Raw genomic sequence first — 16,706 nt, forward strand, 5'->3', positions numbered from 1 at the left:
CGTCCTCCTGTTCATTCCTGAACTCTGTGTACTTCTTGAAACTAGCAGAAGAGATAATCTTATGCTATGCTGTACTACAACATCTGCACATCACAGTTTGGTGATAAGACAGGAATTATTTCCTTCTTTAAAACATGCAGATACCCCACAAATAAACAATACTATTTATGTCAAGCAGTCATTTCTACCCTACTTACAATAAGGTATCACAAAGAAATGTTCACACAGTAAAACATGCTTGTTTTCTTTTATTTAAAATGCTCTATGTCTTGCATATATACAAAGTGCAACCTGATGGCCAAGCAGAACTCTTTGCAATTGTTCATCTCACTAGGAGAGAATCACAAATGGCTTAGAACATATTACAGAAGGTGGAATTCACAATAGGTTTGTCTGTGCTGATGTTAAAAATAAAGGTACTCTGATCCTATTTATGTATGTTGTGTGTCCATTGTCACAGTGTGACCAGATTTTCAGTATACCATCACCTTGTACTGTGACCTCGGGTTCAGTTTCTGAATAATTCCATAGTGAACTCTATGGACATTTACTTAAAGTAGCCAATGTTTGGCCAGGGGTGGAGGAAGGAAAGAAAGAAAAGAGATCCCTCCAACAATGAGGGGGGAAGGAAGAATTTATGGTGCAAAATGGTAATGTACAACTAGGAAGATAATGTGCCAGAAATCCATAGTCAGTTTTTATAAGTAGATTTTTGGTTGATCCAATTGAAAGGCTGCACTACTGGCATTCATTTGGAGTCACTCAAAAAAAGAGCAGGGGTTGACAAAATGAGCAACATCTTCCTATTAGCACAAGAGAAAAGTATGTGTGCACATTAGTGAGTATACAACAGCTACTAAGAAAGTTATTGGAACCTATAAAAATGTCACAGAAAAATCTCTTTCAGTTTTCGGTATCATTGCCGCCAGATCTTAGGTCTAAACAGAGGGATACATGTTCAGTCAGTATTATTTGAACCACTTTCATTATCTCTTTGATTTCTTTTTCTTCTTCCTATTGCGGTCTTCACTGCTGTCCTCAGCTTCACTAGCAGTTGGGGTGGGTTCGTTTCGAATGATTCTCTTCTCTACCCTGTATTCTTGTTCTCCAACTCTAGGGTCCCCTTTCACAATAAATTCCCCACTGTGGTATGTTATGGTAACATCCGTCCTTGGATAGGTGCCATAGACCCTTCTGAGATCGTCTTTCACGAATTCCGGCAAGTCCCTCCTAGGTCCCACAATCCTCTCAAGCTTACCCCAATGGAGCTCTCCTCTCAAAGTGAATCCCTCAGGCCACACATCCCAGCCCGGTCTTTGGTAGGCTGCATAAGGAGGATAGCTAGCATAGGGGTTGTACAGAGGAAGAGGGCTCACTTGGGGGTAGTACCAGAAAGGGTAAGGATAGAAGTAAGGATTTGCACCATGGATGTGATGGTACTCCACTTGGTTTGCTGGATTTATGTTGTAACCACTGTTATTGTCCATAATCACAGCAAGAGGCCTGTTGTAGAAGTTGTGCATCTGGACTGGAGGGATCATGGGGGCGTGTGCAGTGTCTGATGGTCGACTTGGCCCAAGAGGCAGATAGTTAAAAGGCAAGGTCTGCATCATAGTTGGATAGTACAGAGCCATACTGGGAGAAGGCGCATACAATTTCTTCTCAAGCAAGCATCACTTTCTCACATCTGGTTTCTGCCAAGCTGTTGAGACAAATATAAGAGGTGCTGAACTGTGGCAAAGGCAAATGTGCACAAGCTGATTCATTACAAAAGTTTACCACCGCTTGTGGTAAAGCTACATATTTAGCTACACACTTTCGTTATCTGTCCTCATGGGCCTGCAGAAGCTAAGGCAAACTGAGAGAGGCTTGCTGTTCTTTTAAGAGTGTGATGCATACCAGGATTTATCACATGCCTGGCCACACAAGACAAACACACACTTCTTAGAAACAGAGCTTTCACAATAGCATGTGCCTTAAACAATATACTATAATACTTAAGTGGCTTTGGAACCCGTTGGGACAAGCCTTGCCGACCCATAATGGTCTTGCCGGATAAGCAGAAACTAGCAAGCTTCACCCCTCCCCCCCCCCCGAGTTTTATAAAGCTGTCTATTTACACTCTCCTGCTTTGCCAGGATACAGAGATTGCTGCAAGGCAATTCAAATACATACTTCATTTTATGCACATCAGAGAACGTGATTTGAAAAGTATTTCCAGGCCTTAATAAATTGAGCCAGGACAAGACAAGTAATTATCTGGGTGTCTGCCAAAGTGTTCTACTACCACTAAAAACTGTTTTATTTCTAGATTTATTTATAGGCTGCCTTTAGGGCAGGCATCCCCCCCCAACCTTCGGCCCTCCAAAATTGAAGTTTTGGACTTCAATTCCCATCATCCCTGACCACTGGTCCGGTTGGGATCATGGGAGTTGTAGGCCAAAACATCTGGAGGGCTGCAGGTTGAGGATGCTTGCTTTAGGGACACAGTCCACCCAAGGCCAGTTTAGCACTCATAAACACACTATAATTCGAAAACAATTTTTATAGCAAAATATTTAAGAACATAGGTCAATCAAAATCATCAGCAAAATACATTCCAAGAAAATATAAATACTTTCTATTATCAAACAGTTTTCTAAAATAACAGTCTTGATGAAGCAGCAGCAGCCCAAAATATAGCCCACTTAAAAATTTGAAGAATTTGTCCATTCCTTGTCTCTTTCGGGAGAACTTCCATAATGTCAAGGTCACTGCAATAATATATCACCCTGCAAAGAGAACCCTTATAGCTTCTCCATTTGGATGTAGCAAATGAGAACCAACTCCATCTCCTGGTACTAACAAGGATGACCATCAGAAGTTGAGGAGCTGCTGCTGCCGCCATAGATCTGCCTCTGGATTACGACAGCCAAATGAGGACAGCTATAACGTTTCTGCCCCTCTCATTGTCCACAATGTTATTTCAAATCAAGGAGAAAAGACACCTTTTCAACTAATTAGATATCAAAATCCAGTCACTTCCAATATGAAAACCAAACATATTTGAACAGACCTAAGACCTGAAGCCAATACTTTTGCCCGATTGTTTACTCAACTTTTCACCTGCTCCAAGATCCTACAAATCTAACCCTCAACAACATGCTCCCATTTCTTCTCTCTCTCTCCTATCACACATGCCGTCTCCCTCCTACCTGATAATTCCACTTTGGTCTACAAAATTTACAAAGTATTCGAGGTCTGTGCCCTTTAAGTTTCCTAGGAAGGAGTAGGAAGAAGGGATTCCATGAGGCTGAAGCCAGTTACAGTGCTAGCAACTCCTGGGGTGGCACACCAGCAATTGCTGAACATTTAGTGTCTCTGGCACAGCCCGGGAGGTAGGCAAGGAAACATAATTAGCTGCCTCTTTAGTCCTCAACGGTTCTCTCCCCTCAAGCTCAGATTTCAAGCTTTGTTGTTGGGAGAAAAGAACACAGAAATGGATAGCAACCAGGTGCAGACACTTGAATGAGGGGGGAAAAACCCAGCTGGGAGAGTCTCAAGGGCTCCACTTACTTTGCTCCCCGCTTGCTTTGTTTTTAGCAGAAGCTTGGTCCCTTGCTGCAGGGATTCAGGCACAACTCTTCCGAAGAAGAGGCAGGCTCTATTGTAGTAACCACGGCTCCTAGCACAGACCAACTCAGGCCATGTTCCAAGGAAGAATGGTTTCTAGGCAGACAGCAACAGGCACAGGTATGACGCATAAATTCAAGTAAGAAGCATAGGGTCAGCCTCCTCCCCTATCTATGGCTGTGCATACATTTGTGGCTTAAAATGCAGTCAGGTCACTTCTCCCTGCTGCATTTCAAGTGACATTGACATACAGTACTGCTGAACCCACCAGAGAGGGTGGGGATGTTTTCACCAGATGCACATTACCTACGGTATTTGTTTTCCCCATGCCTGCAACGCTGCAGAACTGCTCCCCATTAAACTATCATCCACAATAGCTATCCCAAACCTCAGCTTAACTGTGCAGTGAATATAGCTTACAATTTCAAATTGGATGGCAGCTGGCTTGATGGAAAACACATCAAACTGCAGTATTTCTCAAGAAACTACAGGATATATATGGCATATACCAGGCATCGGCAAACTCCGGCCCTCCAGATGTTTGGGACTACAATTCCCATCATCCCTAGATAACGGGTCCAGTGTTCAGGGATGGTGGAAATTGTAGTCCCAAACATCTGGAGGGCCAGAGTTTGCCTATGCCTGGCATATACACACAGCTTCAAACACCAATACACCAGAGACTGAGGGGGCTCTGGTCAGTGCCTGGTTATACCTATCAATATATGCTGTTAACAATAAACCAGTGTCTGTGCTTCCTGAGTGTCTGAGGATACCCCTGGCTCTCTTCTACGGTATTTTCTTAATGCATTAAGGTGTGTATTTTATTTTTTTAAAGTTGAGAAGTATATTTTAAAAATATGATTCCCCTGCCTGCAGTCTATTACCTCATCATTCAGCAAGGGATTGGCCCAAGCCAAGGAGAGTTGTGTTCTCCCATGATTTTAGCACTGCCACAGCTGGAGCACAAGCTGGACCTCCCCAAAGAGGAGAGGGCATAAGCTTCTCAACTCTGCTTTTTGTCTCTTGAATACCATATTTTTTGCTCTATAAGACTCACTTTTTCCCTCCTAAAAAGTAAGGGGAAATGTGTGTGCGTCTTATGGAGCGAATGCAGGCTGCGCAGCTATCCCAGAAGCCAGAACAGTGATACCTCTTGCTGTTCTGGCTTCTGAGATTCAGAATATTTTTTTTTTCTTGTTTTCCTCCTCCAAAAACTAGGTGCGTCTTATGGTCTGGTGCGTCCTATAGAGCGAAAAATGCGGTAGATACCCAGAAACAGGCATCTCATTACACAGATGGCCACATACTGCTTCTTCACTTTTCTGTGTCTGGGCTTGATGCACAGCTCACACACCACATTTTAAAAAAGTTTTCCCCCCTCTTGCATGACTGTATGTTCATCATTAAGTCTGAGCAGATTTAACCATCTTTCTTGATTGACCAAGACTCCCCTGGTAGTTCTCACCCCCCAAATCCCCCCACAAACCTTCTGTTGCCAGCGTCTCATATGTAGCAATTTTGGAAAATTAAAAAGGTAGAGACAGAAGTTACTATCAACTGAAGGGCAGTCTTCATTTTCCTTTGCAGTTATCAGTGGTGGACTTTTTTAAACAGGTGTTTGTTTGTTTTTAAAGTTATTTGGGGCAATTCTTAAATTTGTGGGTGTTGGCGTCACACACATATTCCCCCAAACCTGATAGTATAGAAAGAAAAACACAGCACCATTTGGCAAGTCAAGGAGTTAAGGATGAAGTTACACAGCTGAATGGTTTCCAGAAACAAGCTTACAAACTGCAGTTCATCAGAGTAATGACTGAACAAACAAGTCACAGCATTAGTAGCATGCAAGAAGCCTCATCTACCAGGCCAAATAAAATAAATACAACCCAACATAAACAAAGACCAGAGGCCTGCAGCCAAGGTTTTGGTTGATATGTGTGCACATAATATCCCCTACCCACTGGGTAGGGGGAGAAGGAACATCTTCTTTCTCCTACTGTCTGGGTTCACCCATCTTTCTGCCCCTTAAGATCTTAACCTTTAGCACCACTGTTTTGCCTCGTCCTCTTAATCCTATTGCCTTCCTCAAAGATCCTAACCACCAACAGTACTTTTCCCTTATCTCTCCTCCCCTCACCACTCCTGCCAGCTTCCTCATATATGCATCCTCTCCCTCCTGCGTGCTGTTGATAGCAAGGCTTCCCAGCCACAGGTGCAATACAACAGGAGAGAGCACTCAAATTAGAGACTGTATTGTTGTGGGAACAATGATCTAGTATATTTGTGAGGTGTGTGACAAAGTTTTGAGACTTCTTGCACACAATAGTGGGAGATGAAACACAGGTGACTGACCAATAAAACGCCAATTTAGAATGTTTCTGATATATGCTAATGTCACTTGCTAAGATCTATCCAGGAAACAGGATCAATAGTTAAGGAGAACATGGTTTCTCCATCTTTAGGAGAAAAATAGAGGGTGTGTGTGATTCATTCCTATATGATAAGCTACACCTGTCAAAGTGCCATCTTCTACACCATGGGTCAGCAAACTAAGTTCTGCGGGCCGGATCAGGCCCAGTTACCTTCTGGATCTGGGAATCGCCACGTGGATTGCCAGCGCGTGCGTTCTTTCCCTCTCTCTCTCCCTCACACGGCGGCGCCTCCTCCCTCCCTCCTCCCGGCTTCTCCCCGCCCTGTCTAGAGGAGGAAGGGGGCTGGGCTTTGTTGGTGCCAGCAGCAGCGGCACTTGAGCGGCTGCCATTTTAAGCAGCCCCTCTCCGGAGCGCTTTCACACGCCACTCATCATCCCCCCTGCCGCCAGCCCCTTCTGCTCACAAGACACAGGTAAGCAGCCACCGGGGCTTGTGGTGCTCTTGCATCATCCCCCCCCCCCAAGATATAGTCCGGCCCCCCACAAGGTCTGAGGGACAGTGGACCGCCCCCCTGATGAAAAGGTTTGCTGACCGCTGTTCTACACAACTTTTAGATGTTGAGGAACACAGGAAGCTGCATTATACCAAGTAAAAAGCATAGATCCAGCTAGCTCAATTTTGTCTACTGACTCAAGCAGCTCTCCAGGATTTCAGATAGGAGTCTCTTTCAACCTTACCTGGAGACGCAAAGCATTGAACCTGAGACAAATGCTCTACCACTGAGCTATAGCCCTTCCCGGGGCTGTCTTAAGCATATCCGATGCTGTGGTGCAAATATACCTCTGCCCCCCCCCCCGTTTCCCAAAGTTGTTGACCTTTTTTTTGGGGGGGGGCAAAGTTGTTGACCTTTTTTTGGAAAGGAAGGTTCCCCAGAGGTTTCCCAGGGAGCTGACACCACACTTACACATTATCTCATTATCTCTAACAAGCCCTTAGAACAAAATAAAATGAAGAGGCAGAAGAAAATCTAATGAAGTCTGCAATTCCAAAGCAAGACTCATTCAAGACTTAGCAGTTCTTCTAATTCATCCTCATGATTCAAATCACCACATATCAAAAAGCTAAAGCAATCACCAGTTTGTTGTTCTTTAAATAAATTGATAACGACACAGAGAATGAAGTTCCCAGCCAATCTGTGTTTAAGTACAAAGCTGACGTTTTCAAATATTGTGGGGGGTGGGGGTGGGGGTGGGTGGGTGACATCCTGAACCTAAAAAGGACACAAAATTTGGGTCACAAAGGCTGCAGCCCTAACTGCACTTACCTGAGAGTAAGCCCTGCTGAATCTAATAGGACCTTAAAACCCGCCCCTGTCTTTGAAGGACTTTTTGTTGGTGTTTGTTTGTTTTTAACCACTAACTGCATGGAGAGCATGCTCACGAGTCCATCCTTACCTCCGAACTGAGTCCTAATGGTAGTGCGCCCCCCCTTCAGCTTTTCCCTTCCACCGCCCCAAATGAATCCCCCCTCCACCTTTTTCCTTGAAGGAAGGGGCGGGGGGAGACGTTCTCAGCACCCCTCCCCCTCCCTGTCCTCTCCTCCCCCTGAGCTGGGCAGCTTGAGGCTCGCTTGCCGCGCAGGCTTCCTCAGCAGTCCCACTACTGCCGCAGGGTGGGCAGGAGGGAGAAGGGTGCAATGTAGCTTTGTGCGCCGCTTGCTGCTGCCTCCTCTCCCAGGCAGGAAGCGAGAGAGCACGGCTGGCCATAGGAAGAGCTGCTGCCGCTGCCCAACATGCCCTCGCAGCCCTTCCTGGTTGGTCCCAGACTACCGCTGCTGGCTTCCCCTGATGGGTGGGCGCCGTGGCGCAGGGCGCCACTAACCCTAATGGATAAGATGGCCCTGGCCCTCCCTCAACAAATCTCCCCCACCCCTTTGCCTCTAGTCATCATAGTTTGAAACAAAATCAACACAAGTTGATTTTTTTATCCATTACAGTCCAGAAAATACTACTGGTTCACCTTATTGTTGCTTCCTTTTTTCTAGCCGCCTTTAGCAGCTATATGAAGTTTTCTCCATCACCACATATACAGGTCGGGAAGATCTGCTGCTGAATATGTGGGTAGATCATAACTGTTAAGAGAGCCATAACAATTCCTCCTAGAAAAGACTAAGATAGTTATTTTTTTCTAAAAAGGCTCTTCTTAACTATATTGCTATGAACTTGGGAGTCCTGGTTGCAAAGTTCAGCTCAACAATGTACTCAATGGGGAGCCGTAAGAAAATTATAACGTTTTAATATCTGTAGTCATGAAATAAGAATTGAGACCTACCTTGTATAATTGTAAGACCAAAGTATATCAGAGAGCTTTGTATTAAAATTAATACCTAAAACTACTATTTTCTGATTTGCTAAAATATTACTTAATGAGATTTTCCACTAGATTTTCAATTAACCAGCATTAACCATGCTATTCTTCCACCTAATAGTAACAAGTACATACACCTTTTGCTGTAACATTGTAACTGCACAGCTTTGTAAGTGTAATCACCTAGGTCTTCTTGTTACTTTTAGCTAAGTAGCTGCCATTAGCTAATTTTATCAGCCACATTAAGCAGCTGAGGTAATTTAGCTATCTACAGTTATTATGCAAAGAAGGAACCAATTAACATATGAACAATATAGATGAAGCTCCAGAAAAAGGTGTTATTTCATTAGCCTGTGACTATTACCTGATTAATGCAACCTTTTAATGGCAGGTTTCTTATTATCCTTCAATATTATTTGTTAGACTTTGCAGTGTGGATCAAACCTGTAGCATTCACATGGATAAAAATAAATAATACTCCTTTCTTGCAAAGGAAGACTGCATATAGACTGCAGTAATCCTGTGAAGAAAAGCAAATGCCAAAAATGTAATTTTTTTCAGGTTTGTGATACCTGGTGTAAACAGTAAAATGTTTCACTGATCATGTGACACTCTTTAGTTCATTCCAATTATCTATGCCTACTCAGAAGTATGTGCTGTTGAATTCAATGGATCTTACTCACAGGTTGGGCTTGAAAGCAGGTGAATGACACAGTGATTAAAATTACTAATATTTTCAGAAATGCCCATTCCAGGTGGGGGAAGATTATCAACAAGCATATTATCATGCGAGTAGACATTCCAGGGATGAGGGTAAGTCCACCTACAGCTTTACAACTGGCTTGTTCATAAATGATGTGGAGCAATGAGGTGGCCAAGTTTGCTAATGAATCCTAATTGTTCAGGGTGGTAAAAACAAAGAATTGTATGACACTCCAAAAGACCTCTCCAAGCATGGTGAATGGACATTAAAATGGCAAATGCAATCCAGTGTCAGCAAGTGAAAAGTGATGCACAATGGGGTAAAAAAAAAAAAAGCACCACCTAATTTTACATAAACAGATTAGGCCTGAACTGGCAGTGACTGACCAGGAAAGTGACTTTGGGGGTAAAGTGGATAGCTTGATAAAAATGTGACCCAGAGTATGGCAGCTGTGAAAATGGTGAACACCATGTTAGGGAGAATTAAGAAAGAGATTGAAAACCAAACTGCCAGTATCATAATGCTATTTACATAATGATGTGAATGTACTTTTCTAATTGGTGCACCTCAAAAAAGTTATTGTAGAGCTGGAAAATATTCAGAAAATGGCTGGCAAAATTATCAAGAAGCTTTAGCAACTTCCCTATGAGGAAAAGTTACAACATTTGGGCCTTTTGGGATTGGCAGAAAGGTAAAGGGAAACATGTATGCAAAATTATGTATGAAGAAAGTGACTAGGCCTCTCTCACAACACTAGAACTCCACACCATCCAATGAAGTGTACTTCTGAGTAGACATAGTTAGAATTGTACCGTAGACAAAATAAAATATTTAATCAACACATAGTTAAACAATGGAATTTGCCATCACAAGATGTAGTAATGGCCACCAGCTTGGATGATTACAAGAGGAGTTTAGACAAGTCAGTGGAAGATAAGGCTGCAAGCCATGATGGCTGTATAGTACCTGTAGTATTGGAGGCAATATATCTCTGAATACTGTTTGCTTGGAAATCACAAGTAGGGAGAGTGCTGTATCACCCACATCCTGCTTGTGGATTTATTTTTGTTTTGTTTGTTTCATAAGATGGATGTACTGCTTGATTGTAGAAAACCTCAAAGTGGTTTACAAAAAGAATAAAACAATATACGGTACTTCTTGGTAAAAACAAGTAAAACTTTCAACAAATTGAAACAAGCAATAAACTAAAAACATACCAACACTCTAAATATATTGGTAGGCTTGTCTAAATGAAAATGTTTTTAGCAGCTGCTGAAAGGAGTACAGTAAAGGAGCCTGTCTGATCTCCATAGGCAGTGTGTCCCATAGGCATCTGGTTGGTCACTGTGAGGACAGGATGCTGGACTAGAGGGGTCCAGCAGGACTGTCAATAAATCAGGCTGAGGTTGGTGAAAACTCTGGCAGAGTTATCAGACCCTCTGTTACTGCATTGTGTGTGTGCTATTTCAGATACACTGATAGCTACTAAACAGCTCTGCCTTCTTCCTTACCTCTAAACCATGGGTAGGCAAACTAAAGCCTGGGGGTTGCATCCAGCCCAATCATCTTCTAAATCTGGCCCACAGACAGTCTGGGAATCAGCGTGTTTTTACATGAGTAAAATGTGTGCTTTTATTTAAAATGCATCTCTGGGTTATTTGTGGGGCATAGGAATTCATTCATTTCCCCCCCACCCACCAAAAAACATATAGTCCGGCCCCCTCGCAAGGTTTGAGGGACAGTGGACCGGCTCCCTGTTGAAAAAGTTTGCTGACCCCTGTTCTAAACAAATAGCTGTATGATAGCCCTCCCTGGGCAAGTGGAACATGTGAGTCATTTATTAGTAACAATAGGGGAGACAAAATAAAATAATATTCATGGAACTGTGAATAACCACCATCCTCTGACTCATACATGGTTCTGAGTTCTCAGGAAGACCAAATAAACATACCAAATGATTTTTTGACCACTGTTATTTCCTTTACCATTGTCTCCCATATTTTCCAGACTATTTTGGTTTTGAGGCACACAATCACACTGCTTTACAGTGCACTCTAATCATGTCTATTCAGAATTAAGTCCAACTGAATTCAATGGAACTTACTCCCAGGTAAGTGGAGTTAGGTTTGCAACGTTAAATAACATTTAATTCCACATATCCTCATGTGGTTCAAGATTACAATTCTGAATTCTGCCTCGATAACACATTTTATTTGTGAAAAATATTACAGGCAACATTCAACAAGCTCATTAAGGCTTGAATGTTTTATTTATAGATTTGTTTCCTACCTTTTTACAGTGTTTCAAGACAGTTAACAGCTAGCTACAAGAAAACATAATCATAATAAACATCACAGCAGCCAGAATGAATAAATCAAACCAGGAGGAGCCAGTAGAACTCAAAAACAGAAAGAGCAGTCCTAATGCCATTGAAAACATCAAAATGTTGGTAATAATATATAGCTGAAGTTGGAGTTTGTTGAATTTATTGCGATTTTATAAGTTTTGAAAATGTTTTAAATGGACATTTCTCCCTCAGTACTTTTTCGGAGTCTTTTTGGAGACAAATCACTATAGTCTGGAGAAAAGTAACATATTTTGTCAAATCATAGTATGCACTTGTTTTACTACTGTTGTGTATTGAGTCAAAGGATTTTATATCTGTATTATTATTGTCTATATTTGCATTAGGGTAAAGTAACTGCCTTTTGGTTTCAGGGGGTACAGCTACTATTGGTTCATTTAAACTGCTGTATTTGGATCCTCTGTCTTATTGGTTTCCTCCAAAAGGCAGGACTGTGATTGCCTGATATTGTTCCCTCCAAAATGTATCCTTTCTAGCTAGTCCCCTGTCCCTATAAATGTAGCTTTCCCCTCCTCAGTCTTCAGTCTTGTTTGCTGTAATAAAGAAGTGTTACTAGAGAACTGTCTCCAGCAGATTATGTCAAGAGAGCTGAAATCACAAACCCCACGTCACAACAACTGGCGACGAAGGTGGGATCCGGAATGCTGAGGAGCGGTTAAACGCAGCCCTGCCTCAGAGTCCGGATTGCAGCTAAGAACAAGACTCACTGGCCAGCTGAGAAGACGACCCTGCCACAGGACAATGGAGAGTCCAAGGGTATTGGAGCCCTTCCAGCCATCAGAGCCCCACACGTGGGAAGACTACGTCGAACGCTTCGAGTTCTTCGCAGTGGCTCAAGGGATCACCGATGCCAGCAAAAGAAGGGCCACATTCCTGAGCTACTGTGGGCCTGAGACCTTCAAGCTGGCCAAGGCATTGCTTGCTCCAGCGAAGCTAAGTGAGACATCTCTCAAAGATATTCTTGCCTGCCTAACAAGCCATTTGGCGCCTACTGAGACCAAGATGGCCCGGCGGATGGAGTTTCATGAGAGGCAGCAGCGTGCTGGGGAGTCTGTATCTGCATTTCTAGCTGAACTGCGGAAGCTCGCTCAGCACTGCGACTTCCAAAATCTGGAAGAGACTCTCCTGGATCGGTTTATCGGTGGTCTGAGCAGCAAGAAAGCCAGAAGACGCATCGTGGCTAAAGAAGAGGTTACCCTTGCTTCAGCCTTGAAGGAGGCCACCGCCACGGAGAATTATGAAAGAGAGGAGCTTGATGCCAGTCGCAAGGCCCCTAAGCCACAGATAGAAGTTGCGCATGCCATGGACGAGCTAGAGGCTACTCCGAGCCAGAGCCCAGTCCGTGGGGTCGAGTCAGTGCGTCAGGCCTGCACAGTGCACAAAGATCACCGAGGCAGGTGTCCAGGTTGTGGCGGAAACCATGAGCGGAAGAGTTGTCGTTTCCGGGATGCTATGTGCCGGACGTGCGGAAAGACAGGTCACATCGCCAGGGTCTGTAGATCGGCGGCGTTGGGAGCGACAGGAACACCTAGACTGGAGCATCGCAGACCGCCCACAGCAACCCATTTTCTAAAGGACTGCCACTATGTAACGGAGATCAACGGGAGGGTCGTGCAGTTCCCAGCGCAAGGCAAGGCACACGTCAAGGTGAAGATTGAGGGTCAGCAGTGCGACATGGAGGTGGACTCCGGATCTGGATTCACTATCGTGTCGGACCAGACCGCGAGGACATTCTTCCCCAGGGGTAAGTTGCCCCCTCTGGAGCCCTTCCCGGCAACCTTGCAGTCATACTCAGCGGGCCGCATCCATGTTATGGGAATGTGTGCCGTGAGAGTTCAGTTCCGGGACAAACAGGCTGTACTCAAACTGGTGATTGCGAAGGGCAGTCGCCCCAGTCTCCTGGGCACTGACTGGTTCCCCGCCCTGGGACTGAGTATATCAGGGCTTAATTCAATCCAAACCTGCCCTGAGATGAGCGAGGCATTATGCAAAGAGTTTGCTGGTCTCTTTAATGGAAAACTGGGTTGTTATAAAGGGCCCCCAGTTGACTTCGAGTTGGACCCTGGGGTGGCCCCAATCCGACTCAAACCAAGGCGAGTGCCATTTGCACTGCAACCCAAGATCGAAGCAGAGCTGGATAAATTGGTCAAGCAGGGAGTTCTCTCACCCGTGGACTCTGCTAAGTGGGAGACTCCAATCGTCACGCCCCTTAAAGCAAATGGGGAAGTCAGGATCTGTGCAGATTACAAATGTACTATCAATAAGGCACTCAGGGGAAACTCATACCCCATTCCAGTCGTATCACATCTGTTGGCTAAACTGGCCGGGGGCAAGGTGTTTGCCAAAATTGACCTGGCACAAGCCTACCAACAGCTGCCAGTAACCCCACAATCAGCGGAAGCACAGACTATTGTCACACATAAAGGGGCGTTCAGAGTTAACAGATTACAATTTGGAGTTTGTGTGGCCCCAGGGATTTTTCAAGGGCTCATGGAACGCCTGTTAAGAGGTCTGCCGGGGGTCTTGCCATTTTTTGATGACGTTTTGATTGCTGGAAAAGACCCACAGGAACTGGTTGCGCGTGTCCGTGCAGTGTTGCTCAAGTTCAAGGAGGTGGGGTTGCAACTGAAAAAGGAAAAATGCAGTTTTGGGGTGCCAGCTGTGGATTTCTTGGGGTTTAAAATTGATGCATCAGGCATCCACCCCACAGATGCTAAGATTAAGGCCATCATCGAGGCACCACGACCACAGAACAAGACGGAGTTGCAGTCATTCCTGGGACTTATTAACTTTTATCATTCGTTCTTACCCCATAAAGCTTCGGTAGCTGAACCATTACATAGACTGTTGCAGAAAAAGAATGTGTGGCGATGGGGGCAGGGGCAGCAGAAGGCTTTTGACTCCTTGCGAAGAATGCTGAGTAGCGGGAGCGTCCTTGCTCATTATGATGAGTCAAAGCCGCTGGTCCTGGCATGTGATGCCTCTCAATACGGCCTGGGGGCGGTGCTGAGTCATAGGGAACTGGATGGGTCGGAAAAGCCCATCTCTTTCTATTCCCGTACGTTGTCGCCCACGGAGCGCAACTATGCTCAAATTGACAAAGAGGCGCTTGCAATTGTGGCAGGAATCAAAAAGTTCCATGATTATGTGTACGGTCGCCATTTCTCCATTGAAACGGACCACAAACCACTGTTAGGGTTGTTCAACCCGAACAAACAAACGCCACAAATTCTCTCCCCCAGAATGTTGCGTTGGTCTATATTCCTGAACGGGTTCCAGTACACCTTGACCCATGTGCCGGGGAAACGGTTGTGCCACGCTGATGCGCTGAGTCGATTGCCCCTTCCTGGCGGGAGCAATGAGGATCCCGCTCCAGCGGAGCACATAATGATGCTGGAAACACTTCCGGGGGCTCCTGTAACGGCTACTGATATAGCTGAGAAAACGAGGAAAGATGCTGTTCTCTCCCGTGTGCTCACTTGGGTGGGGAGGGGGTGGCCAGGTGGTCCGCATGAAGACAAATTCAGGCCTTATGCGACAAGGCAGCACGAGTTGTCCATGCATAAGGGTTGTCTCCTGTGGGGAGATAGGGTGATCATCCCAGCACCACTGAGAAACAGGGTGCTTGAGACGCTTCACATGGGACACCCGGGAATGGTCAGGATGAAGTCGCTAGCCCGATGTTATGTGTGGTGGCCTGGAATGGACCAGAACATAGAACAATGGGTACGAACATGTAAGGCATGCCAAGACGTGCGGCCAGAAGTGGCCAGAGCACCAGTTCACTGGTGGGAGCAGTCCAGATCTCCCTGGAGCCGGCTGCACTTAGATTTTGCTGGGCCATTCCAGGGGAAGGTCTTTTTGGTTGTCGTCGATGCATATTCCAAATGGTTAGAAGTGGCGATGGTCCCTAGCATGGCATCAGCTGCCGTAATCAAGGTGTTGAGGCAGCTGTTTGCAACCCACGGGTTACCTGAGACCATTGTATCAGATAATGGGGCAGCTTTTGTATCCCAAGAATTCAGGGCATTCTTGGCTGATAACTTCATAAGAGGGGTCACATCCGCGCCCTTTCACCCATCCTCCAATGGGCAGGCTGAGCGCATGGTAAGAACAGCCAAAGAATCCATTGCGCGCTTAATGGAGGGTAACTGGTCAGCTCGCATCGCGCGAATGTTATTTTTGCAGCATGCGACGCCGTGTACTGCGACGGGCAAGTCGCCAGCTGAGCTGCTCTTGGGTAGAAGACTGGTAACGGTGCTGGATTATGTCCACCCGGATAAAATGCCAAACCATAATTCAAGAGCAACCCCCCAGGCTGAGACTGACACAACAAGGTATCTCGCCCCTGAAGATCTGGTCTGGGTGAGGAACTATTCACGAGGTTCGCGGTGGGTGGCTGGTGTGGTCACCCGGGCTAGTGGACCTGTGTCCTATTATGTAACCTTGGAAAATGGGCAAGTTTGGAAGAGACATATAGATCAGCTGAGGCGCCGGGCGCTCAGCAGGGAGGAGTCAGATAATTCATCCCTGGCTAACGACGCAGAGCTGCAAGACCAGAGTGAAAATGGCCCAGAGGTGCAGTCACCAGGGGCTTCAGCAAATGAACCAGGGTCTGCTAGTCCTCATGATGACGAGGTACAGGTAGGGAACCCTGAGATGTCTGGGACTCCATCTGTTCCTGAGGAAACCCCTATAGCAGCCCCTCTACCACAGGTAACACCCAATCCAGAACCGGCAACGCCTGTTGTCAGGAGATCAAGTAGAAGTTGTAGGACCCCACAGTACCTGAGAGATTACGTCTGCTGTGCTCACTAGGGGGGGAGGGGTGTTGTGTATTGAGTCAAAGGATTTTATATCTGTATTATTATTGTCTATATTTGCATTAGGGTAAAGTAACTGCCTTTTGGTTTCAGGGGGTACAGCTACTATTGGTTCATTTAAACTGCTGTATTTGGATCCTCTGTCTTATTGGTTTCCTCCAAAAGGCAGGACTGTGATTGCCTGATATTGTTCCCTCCAAAATGTATCCTTTCTAGCTAGTCCCCTGTCCCTATAAATGTAGCTTTCCCCTCCTCAGTCTTCAGTCTTGTTTGCTGTAATAAAGAAGTGTTACTAGAGAACTGTCTCCAGCAGATTATGTCAAGAGAGCTGAAATCACAAACCCCACGTCACAACAACTACATAGAAATACCTTTTGCTGCATTAAAGCCTGTAATTAAATATGTGTGCGTGTGTGTATATATATATATATAATGTAATAATGCCCTCACCTTTTTAAAAAA

At 45.1% G+C, this 16,706-nt stretch overlaps 2 long non-coding RNA genes across 2 annotated transcripts; one reads left to right on the top strand and one right to left on the bottom strand.

Moving 5' to 3' along the window:
• Positions 1–231: 231 nt before the first annotated feature.
• On the bottom strand, positions 232–3,328 carry LOC310678179. Its single transcript, XR_014511670.1, has 2 exons — positions 3,195–3,328; positions 232–1,702 (listed from the first exon to the last, which is right to left on the bottom strand). It is a non-coding gene; the product is annotated as an uncharacterized lncRNA (long non-coding RNA).
• A 7,135-nt stretch (positions 3,329–10,463) lies between these two features.
• LOC310678184 lies at positions 10,464–16,706 on the top strand. The gene is made up of 3 exons (XR_014511678.1): positions 10,464–11,166; positions 11,356–11,691; positions 16,610–16,706. It is a non-coding gene; the product is annotated as an uncharacterized lncRNA (long non-coding RNA).

Source organism: Podarcis tiliguerta, assembly GCF_965153285.1.
Source record: "Podarcis tiliguerta genome assembly, chromosome: 5".
NCBI classification, from domain to species: domain Eukaryota; kingdom Metazoa; phylum Chordata; class Lepidosauria; order Squamata; family Lacertidae; genus Podarcis; species Podarcis tiliguerta.